General features: G+C 38.6%; 1 non-coding gene across 1 annotated transcript; it reads right to left on the bottom strand.

Moving 5' to 3' along the window:
- Nucleotides 1-5,405: 5,405 nt before the first annotated feature.
- LOC122901603 lies at nt 5,406-5,471 on the bottom strand. The gene has a single exon (XR_006383595.1). It is a non-coding gene; the product is annotated as a small nucleolar RNA SNORD58 (small nucleolar RNA).
- Nucleotides 5,472-10,746: the final 5,275 nt, after the last annotated feature.

Here is a 10,746-nt window from a genome sequence, read left to right as displayed (position 1 = left end):
GGGAAGGGGGTTAAGGTTATGGACATTGGGGAGGGTATGTGCTTTTGGGTAAATTGGAAGGGGTGGTGAACCATGAGAGACTATGGACTCTGAAAAACAATCTGAGGGGTTTGAAGTGGCGGAGGGGTGGGAGGTTGGGGTACCAGGTGGTGGGTATTATAGAGGGCACGGCTTGCATGGAGCACTGGGTGTGGTGAAAAAATAATGAATACTGTTTTTCTGAAAATAAATAAATTGGAAAAAAAAAAAAAAAAGAAACCTTATCTTCTGAGGAAATGTCTTCAACTTCTGCTATCAACCCCCACGTGGTAAGGCATGACCAAAAAGTCAGTTATCTGTCAACATAATTCCCCTGCCCCTTATCTGCAGATTATGTGTTCTAAGACCCCTGTGGATACTAGGGATAATACCAAACCCCATATATACTATGGTTTTTCCGATAACACCCACCTACAAGAAAGTTTAATATACAAATTAGGCACAGTAAGATATTAACAAAAATAATAAAGTAGAACACTTATAACAATATACTGCAATGAAAGTTACGTGTTTGTGGTCTCTCTCTCTCAAAATATCTTATTGTACTATACTCATCCTACCTGTTAGGATGTTGTGAGATGATGGAATGTCCATGTGATGAGATGAAGTGAGGTGAATGACAGAGGCCCTGTGATGTAGTGTAAGGCTATTGCTGACTTTCTGAGACTATGTCAGAAAAGGATTATCTGTTTCTGGACTGTGGTTGACTGTGGGTAACTGAAACTGTGGGAAGTGAAACCACAAATGACAGGGGGCTAGTCCCCTAGCTTAAAAGAAGGAAATGAAATAGATTAACCCTTCTGTCAATGAAGATAAAAGAGTCTGTTTCCCCAGTTGGCCTTCACAGGGAGTGGGTTCTGCAAGACCTGTACTTTATAAAGAGGAGGGAAATGTCACCAGACTTTCCTATCTGTAGAACTTGGCTAGCATTCTGTAAAGAGGGAGAATATAACATGGGACCAGCTGTGAATGCTTCTGTTTTAATAAGAAAACTACCTTTGGAACAAAATCAGACCCACACTGGGATGGAATAGGATGTCTCAGACACGAGTTCTAACTTGGTGTAGGATTATTAAGAAGCAAGCTTTACAGTCCTGCTGAGTCAATGGACAGGATCTATTTTCAGTTCTCAACTTGTCCTGAGATGCTGTAAATCTCTTGCCAAGACTTGAATCAGTGTAGCACCTGTGAGAACCAATTAAGAATGCCACATCACGGGGCGCCTGGGTGGCTCAGTGGGTTAAGCCGCTGCCTTTGGCTCAGGTCATGATCTCGGGGTCCTGGGATCGAGTCCCGCATCGGGCTCTCTGCTCAGCAGGGAGCCTGCTTCCCTCTCTCTCTGCCTGCCTCTCTGTCTACTGTGATCTCTCTCTGTCAAATAAATAAATAAAATCTTAAAAAAAAAAAAAAAAAGAATGCCACATCACCTAGGAAGAGAGCAACAGAGTGCTGTGAATTCTTATTTGGATAAAAGTGTCCGAAAGTGAAGAAAATTAGCCAGCTATCTAGTCATGCAGGCAAATCTTGTTTTAACAAAAAGAAAAAAGGAGGACCTGCTCTGGTGGGCCCAATTCCTTATTCCCTGAGCAACTTTTTTTTTCCTTTTTCCTACTTCTCCAGACAGTACCAAGCTGGATACCATTTGGCAGGAGAATCAAGGTTTCCTTATTGACTTCTTTGTCTAGGTGGTTGGCTTTGTCATCCAGACCCCTTTCAGAGACTGTGCTCTTACCTCCTGATTACCCTTTTGCTCACTGAGTTCCTAACTATCTTCCTGGCTTTTTGGCATTCCTGGTTTCTCAAAGCATTCTTTTGGGATTTCTGGTCAATTTGGTGTCCTTGCCTGATTTCTGGCACACTCTGAATTCTGCCTGTCTTTGGTTCGTGTGTACTGATTTTTCTATCCTTTGGTTTCTGTGTACTTCTCGACTTCTGTTTTTCCATACCTGATCGCCCACCACCTAGCAGATAACCATCTCCAACTTCCCTTACCTGTTTGATTTTTTTAAACTTGTTTTTGCAAAACATCACCATTGTTCACAATTCTAGAACTGACATTTTTAGAGTTTTAGGTGGAGCAATCAAGAGGAAATACCCTTTTGGAAAAAGGAAATGCAGGATTGGAGACTGGGATTACTAGTCTCCTTTATATCTGAATCTCAGGAAGGCAATGATAGGGAACATAAAAGAGATCTGGATTCAAAAGAAAGATTTTTATTGTTGGTAATATGAGCAATAAAATAATAATTATCTAAGAAGAATTTAAAATAAGAACCCTGAGAAATCACTGATTCTTAATAATATTCTATTTTTTATATCAAGAAAATTTTTGTTCCTTTGAACTAAATGTTTTTAGCTTATTACCAAATTTTGAATATATGAATTTAGATATTTTTAAATGGGTAAATATCATTCATAAACACTAACAATAATGTATTTTAGCGTGCCAAATTTGAAACTAGTATTTAATTTCAAATCTAATTGAACTGTGCTATTTTCGTAGGGATATACAGGCTCCTTTTGAAAAGTTTAATTTTAGGGCACCTGGGTGGCTCAGTTGGTTAAGCGTCTGCCTGGGATTGAGTCCTACATGGGGCTCCCTGCTTGATGGGGAGTCTGCTTCTTCCTCTACTCCTCCCCCCCTGCTTAGGCTCTCTCTCTCTCAAATATATAAAAACTTAAAAAAAAAATAAAGGGACAACTCATTCTTCTTGTCCCATCAAAAATTATAAATTAATTATGTGACTCTAGAATTTTATAGTTGGAATTTTCCTTGGAATCATAAAAACAAATTCAGTCATTTCTATATTTTCCAGAATAGTATGACCTTTGTTTTATTTTAAAATGAACCAAACAAAGCAGCAGAAATATGTAGAGACTCAGATACCCTGTCGTATAATTCTGGGTGTGCACCTTCATAGCATGACCTTGGACAAATTACCCAACTTCTCCTTCCCTGAGAAAGATTTTTTAACTGATTTCAGCCCCACAGTCTATGATCCAGGTCAACCAGACCCAGGTATATTGCTTTCACATTGATAATATCCTAGATTTTAGATCTCTTCATGTGTCCCAACTCTTATAATTAAAACTTTGCCTTGGTCTCTATTCCACAATTAATCTTCCAGTTGCCTGTCCAGTACAGTTATACCTCTAGGTTTGGAGTCCTGCCCTTTATACAGGTCGTGGTTATAGAACCTGACAATCTTCCAGTTACCACCTCTAGTCTGCTGGTCTGAATCCCAGAGAACTATCTCCCTCTGAGCTATTTGATTTTATGTCAACTTGACTCTGTGTCAGCTTGACTATGTGTTCGACTACTGCCTTGGGCCGCCCACTGACAGCTGCTTTTATGAACTATGGCCTAATACCTTGAAATATTTTGAATACCTGTTAAAATGTCAGTATCCCCAAGTTCCAATCCTATTCCAGTGGGTATGCTCAAGACTGGTTCTCTTCCTTTCTCTGGTATTAGTGGGCTATAACCACCCTGCTCTCAAGATGCCAGATATGCAATTTTACGTGGTATTATCCTATAGCAACAAGAAATTGTGTCTATCAATAAACTGTGTTCATTATAATCTGTTTAATAAGACAGAGACATAGTTCAAAAAGATCTCCATTAGTGTAAAAATGGTCACAATTTTTACAAGAGTTGGTACTAGTACTAATTGGTACTAAGGGACTAGTTTTGTTTTCTAAGAAAATTAATTTGTGGGGGTACCTGGGTAGCTCAGTTAGTTAAGTGGGCAGCTTTTCATTTCAGCTCAGGTCATGATATCAAGGTATGGGATCAAGCCCCACTTTAGGCTCTGTACTCAGCAGGGAGGCTGTTTGATATTCTCTCTCTCCCTCTCCCTCTACTTCTGCCCCTCCCTCACTAAGATAAATAGATAAATCTTAAAGAAAAAGAAAATTAATTTGTGTGGATAAAACTCAAAAATGGATTTTTACCTAAAGCTTTTGGGGAAGATTTGTTGAAGATGTTGGTGCTCCATGAATTTGTTCAATAACAAATTTCACGGGAGTTTATAAATTTATCTATTTATCCAGTTATGCCTTTGAAGTGAAAAACTCCTATTATGGTTTTTTCTATTTAAAAGAAAAGCTATTTCATATGGTTTCCCAGGACAGCACTTTTTTTTTTTTTTTTTAAAGATTTTATTTATTTATTTGCCAGAGAGAGATCACAAGCAGGCAGAGAGGCAGGCAGAGAGAGAGAGGAGGAAGCAGGCTCCCTGCTGAGCAGAGAGCCCGATGCGGGGCTCGATCCCAGGACCCTGAGATCATGACCTGAGCCGAAGGCAGCGGCTTAACCACTGAGCCACCCAGGCGCCCCCCAGGACAGCACTTTAAGCATTTGTATATATGTAGTACTTAGCTTGTTTGTGTTATTATGTTAAGAACTTTATAACAGGGACGCCTGGGAGGCTCAGTTGGTTAAGCAGCTGCCTTCGGCTCAGGTCATGATCCCAGCGTCCTGGGATCGAGTCCCACATCGGGCTCCTTGCTCGTCAGGGAGCCTGCTTCTCCCTCTGCCTGTGCTTGCTCTCTCTCCCTCTCTCTCTCTGAAAAATAAATAAATAAAATCTTTAAAAAAAAAGAACTTTATAACATACAGTCTAATTAAATTGTCACACAGGTTTATTGACCTACTACTACAGATGAAATTGAGGCATCAAGATTTTAAGTAACTTGCCCAAGGAGGTCACACAGTGAGAAAGCAGCAGAACCAAACAGAATCTACCTCCTTCAGATAGGTCCTAATCACTACATGGAAACAATAAACACTGAAAAAAATGAGAAAACACACACACACACACAACTTGGAAAAAGATAAGGAATATGCTCCACAAGAAGTCTGAACACTTCATTATATCTTCGAATTGGTTGGTTCTGACTAGATTTTACTGGGGGTAATCAGTGAGGAAACATCTGGGTCTCCTAAGATCTCTGCTGTCATCTGAGAGAATTGGATGTTTCCTGGATTTGGATGGTTATTCCTCACTTGAGAGAACTGGGAAATATTTAGGGCTGGTCTTCAGAAGGAACAACACTACAAATCTTAATAAACAGGGTTCTGGCAGTGTGCTACCAGGTCACCTCTTGCTGCAGTCTCTACACAATTTTCCCCTTCTGTAGAGAGCATGGCATATCCTTATACACAAAATAGGGAAACCAGATTGTGGAATGCTATTTGAATATAATGACATTGACATTTATTTTATAGGAGACCCTGAGACTATAGCCAGAGGCTGAAAATATTCTGTCTCAGGACAAGTTGATATCCTGCTGAAGACCACATGCACAATAACAAAATAAACCCTTCAATAACTTCCATGGGACAATTTTTTTTCCTTCCAGCAGCTGTTCAAAGAATAGTTGTTTTCATGATTAATCCCAAGGTGTTCTAAAAAATGCCATCATTGCAGGCAAGTGACAAGTTTTATATGATAATTTTTGACATGCTTGCTATAGTCATCATGAATTCTCAATAGAAGTCTTTCAGTGCCATGTTTTCATTGGGGGAATTTCAATTTCCAGAATTATAGTGTTATGCCTCGAGTCAGACAAATCCTAGCACCAAATTATTATAGGCTGTTCCTTTTCTTAAGGAACTATTCCAAAAAGCCCACAATATTTCTTCAGGGAATGTACCAATAAGAAGAAATAGAATATAGACTGTCATTCATGATTCTGTTTCAGATTCTGAATGATGTTTTTAAGTTAAAAACATCTTTAAAACCTATTCTGTTTTTGTACTTTTTGTCCTCCTGGCAACCTCATTTATTCATTCATCCTTTCAGCAAATGTTTATGGATTACCTTCTATATGCCAGGTGCTGTGGTAGGTATTAAGGATATAATGATGAATTAGAATTTGCTGTCATTGTAATTGTAATCATTCCTTTAAATTAAATTAAATTAAACTAAATTAAATATTAAGAAACCAGACACACAAAATGCCTGCTCTACTTCCTATTAAATTTCTTGTATTCTATACTCCTAACATCATTTTATAATTTTTTGGACACAAGAGATTCATAATATTTGGTGGTGGTATCAGCAGACAATTAGAGAATTATTGTATTCTTTCTTTCTTTATTTTTAAAGGAATTTATTTATTTATTTGACAGAGAGAGATCAGAGAGTAGGCAGAGAGGCAGGCAGAGAGAGAGGAGGAAGCAGGCTCCCTGCAGAGCAGAGAGCCCGATGCAGGGCTCAATCCCAGGACCTGAGATCATGACCTGAGCTGAAGGCAGAGGCTTAACCCACTGAGTCACCCAGGCACCCCAGAATTATTGTATTTTTAAAAAATCAATATTCACTTTGCCTTTTCATAGAAAATAAATGAATGCCTTATCTCTCATTTTAGTTTTTTCCCCTCCTTCCTTCCTTCCATCCTTCCTATTAAATTTTTTATTTTAATGCCCTGTCATTTTAATCTTATATTCTCATGACTAAGTCACAACAGACTTCATTTTTCCTGGGGTGTAAATTCAGTCACCACCTTGCCTTCCCATTCTAGTGGATGGTGGTACTGAATTAGCACTCCAGGAAACAGTGAAATAAATACTTTGTCTATTCTGTTCTCTGGGGAATTTCACATAAAACAGGGGTTCTTTTTGAACCTAGATGTCCATCAACAGATGAATGGATAAAGAGGAGGTTATATATATATATATATATATATATATATATATATATATATATAATGAAATACTATGCAGCCATCAAACGAAATGAAATCTTGCCATTTGTGACAATGTGGATGGAACTAGAGGGTATCATGCTTAGCGAAATAAGTCAGTCGGAGAAAGACAACTATCATATGATCTCCCTGATATGAGGAAGTGGAGATGCAACATGGGGGGTTACGGGGGTAGGAGAAGAATAAATGAAACAAGATGGGATTGGGAGGGAGACAAACCCTAAGTGACTCTTAATCCCACAAAACAAACTGAGGGTTGCTGGGGGGAGGGGGGTCGAGAGAGGGGATGGGGTTATGGACATTGGGGAGGGTATGTGCTTTGGTGAGTGCTGTGAAGTGTGTAAACCTGGAGATTCAGAGACCTGTACCCCTGGGGATAAAAATATATGTTTATAAAAAATAAAAAATTTAAAAAAACAAACAAACAGGGGTTATTTTTTAATTGAATCACTAATTCAAAGCCTAATCTCCTCCCTTCTATTCTCTCCACTAGTCCCTTTCCTGCCCCCTATTTTAAAGCTTCAAAGAAACTTCTGATTGTGTCTCCTTTCCCAAATCACTCACAAGGAGGTTAACTCAGAGGTTACAAATTCAGATGCCTATAGGTAACAGCCTGGAAAGAGAAAGAAAGTGCTGGGGGCTGAGGCAGAAACATTAGGGAGTGAGGGGGCACTATGGCAAACTAGAGCACAGGCCTGGAAAAGTTTGTCTATACTCAGCACAACTCGTTGTTGGGTGAATGAAATGCTGAGTTAGCTGACCATCCAATTTTCACAAGAGTCAGAAATCTGCATCTTTATGTAAAATGTTCCTATCTGTAAATGTTGAACCACAAACAAAACATGGGTCCCCCGGACTACCATTTGCAATCTTGGCTCTTATTGGTATTGAATCCAAAAGACAGCGCAGTAGGTTTTGAAATGTCCTTGAAGAATATGAGTTGAATTTGTGACCCAACCCCACACTCAAGGGAAAAGGAAAAGGAAGAGTTCTTGTCAGGGGTGTGATTTGGTATTATTGGTCTAATTAGTATATATATATATATATATATATATATATATATATATATATTAAGATTTCATTTATTTATTTGACAGAGAGAGATCACAAGCAGGCAGAGAGGCAGGCAGAGAGAGAGAGGAGGAAGCAGGCTCCCTGCTGAGCAGAGAGCCTGATGTGGGACTCGATCCCAGGACCCTGAGATCATGACCTGAGCCGAAAGCAGCGGCTTAACCCACTGAGCCACCCAGGTGCCCTAATTAGTATATTTTTATTAATCTAATCAGTACATTACTATAGTTTTAAAAAATGTAATAAAGCAATCCATCTTTCATGTAAGATAAGGGAAGATGAAATATATTTTCAACTTAAAATACATATTCAGTTTTGTTTTTATTTATATAAAGGAACACTGGCACTGGAAGAATACATTAAAAATTAATAAGTGATTATCTCATTATCATGGGATAGGATATACTCATTATCATGGATAGGGATAAGGTAGAAAGCCATGAGTGTAGGAAGACGACTTTTCAATCTATACTTTTTATTTAGTTTTTCTTTTTGAAACAGATGAGAGTATTATATATTCAAAATTCAAATTTTTAAAATGAACATAAATGGCATTAACATGTCAAATTATTTTCATTGTAGGGAAGTATGACAGGTTGAAAAATGAATTAGAATGTGTAAAAATATACAACAGGACAAAATTCTATAAGGGAAATGGAATTATAAAAGTTAAAGAAGAAGAAAAAGGAATAATGTTTCAATTAGGCTAGCCAAAGAAAAATAATTTAATCTTTAAATGGTATCAAACTGCTATGGTATTTATAGTCCACTAACATACTTAAGACATGATTCTTATTTTTAAATGCCAATATTTACAATGTAGTATTGAAATTGCTTCCTTTACTATTGTTTTATTTTATGATAATAATTTTGGACACTGATATAAAAATGAGAAGGGGATAGATGTATTTTTCAAAGTTCTTTTGAGAGCATATAAACAAAAAAGTTCAAAGATAACTGATCTTGGTTTTCCTATACAGACCTCTGAATTACAGGGGGCTAGGGGTGTCAACACCCCCACCATACAGTTGAAAATCTGGGGATAACTTTTGACTCTCCAAAAACTTAATAGCCTACTGTTGACTGAAAACCTTATCGGTTACATGAATAGTCGATGAACACTGAGCCACCCAGGTGCCCCTATATACTATATTCTTATAACAAGCTAGAGAAAAGAAACTGTTATTTAGAAAATCATAAGGAAGAGAAAATGCATTTACAATACTGTACTGTAAAAATCTGCATAGAAGGGATCTGCAAAGTTCAAACCGATGTTGTTCAGAGGTCACTTCTACTTGAACTATTGGAGTTGCTACTTTGTCCATTGAAGGCCAAAGTTATGCTACATGATGACAAATTAGTACCTCTGGACCGTCTCATATGGATTAGTTTGGGGTTAGCTAGTTTTTACTTAGGAAAACAGAAAACTTCTAAGTTTCATACGAATGAGTGCCAGGTAAGCACATGAATTTAGGTGATTGTAATGCAGGACTAGCATACAAGATCAAGAATTTGCAGAGCTAATGTAATGAGAGTGCAAAGGAGGGCCAAATCAAGAGGTAGAAAGTTTCCTACTCAAATTTGTGATTGGCCAACCTGCTTGGGTTCATCTTGGAATACATAAGAAGGATTTAAAACCAAAGTACATTGGGGCGCCTGAGTGACTCAATGGGTTAAAGCCTCTGCCTTCAGCTCAAGTCATGATCTCAGGGTCCTGGGATCAAGCCCCACATTGGGCTCTCTGCTCAGCAGGGAGCCTGCTTCCTCCTCTCTCCTTCTCTGCCTGCCTCTCTGCCTACTTGTGATCTCTGTCAAATAAATAGAATCTTAAAAACAAAAAGTACAAGTCCAGTGGTATGAGGACTCATCAAACCCACCTATAGTGAAGCTCCTGGTGTGGACCCTGGGAGACTGCCCTGGCCCCACGTTTCCCTCACAGGCTTCTAGAACATGTGATGACAAAAAAAAAAAACAATCCAAGTTTGAAATGAAAATTATCTAAACTAATTTTCCCCTTCCAATAAGAAAATACTAATTACATTTAAGCTTTGTTGATTCCAAATAAGAGCTGAGTAAGCATTTCTTCTCATTTGGTTGAACTTTTGTCCTTGTTATTCCTCTTTGTTATATCCCTTACCAGGAAAAATTCCAGACTTCCAGGTCACCCTTTATCTTCTACCTACTGGCCCACCTCAAGGCTCCTCACGTCACCTATTTTGAATCCTTTTCTGACCGCTCCCCAATTTCTGAGACTATTTCACTGTGTCCTCTGGAATTCATGGTCCATCACCAGCAAAATTCTCTGTATTCTCAATCTCTTCTCTGAGTATTTCCTTCACATTGCTCTAAAGCAAGCCTGGCTCACCCCCTGTAGATGGAATTGTCCCTGCAGGCTTTCCAGAGACCTCATACCACTGGACGTGGAGGTGGGATAGAAATCCTCCTTGCTGTTCATTGCTTCTTTCAGGCCGTTCTTCCTCTCGCCTTTCTAATTTTTCCCTTTGCCCAGTATTTCTTTTGCTGTTTTTTAACTCATGCCCTCTGATGTCATCACCTTACTCATTGTGGTAGTCACCTACTCACTCATGTACCACTCTGCCTTATTTTTCAAGGACTTCATCTTTTGGCGGCTTGCATCCTCTCTAGCACCTTTCCTAATTCTAAGTCTTGTTTTCAATATATACATAGATAATCCTTACTCTCTCCTTGACTCTCTTCCAAAGACACTGTATTCCTTAGGCACTTGCTGCCATTGTTGCATTCTACTCTAGACTTCATCACTTCTCCGTAATCTTGCTTTCATGTATCCCACTTTAATTACCATATTGCTGTATTCACTCTGCAAAAGTAGGATGGATTTCTCTACCTCAAATGTGGTTTGGATGTTGAGACTGATGATGTCACACACGTACCAAAAGAGTATGG

Source organism: Neovison vison, chromosome 2 (genome assembly GCF_020171115.1).
Source record: "Neovison vison isolate M4711 chromosome 2, ASM_NN_V1, whole genome shotgun sequence".
Classification (NCBI taxonomy): Eukaryota; Metazoa; Chordata; class Mammalia; order Carnivora; family Mustelidae; genus Neogale; species Neogale vison.
The sequence above is the reverse complement of the archived record's forward strand: the minus strand, read 5'-3'. Positions and strand labels throughout refer to the sequence as shown.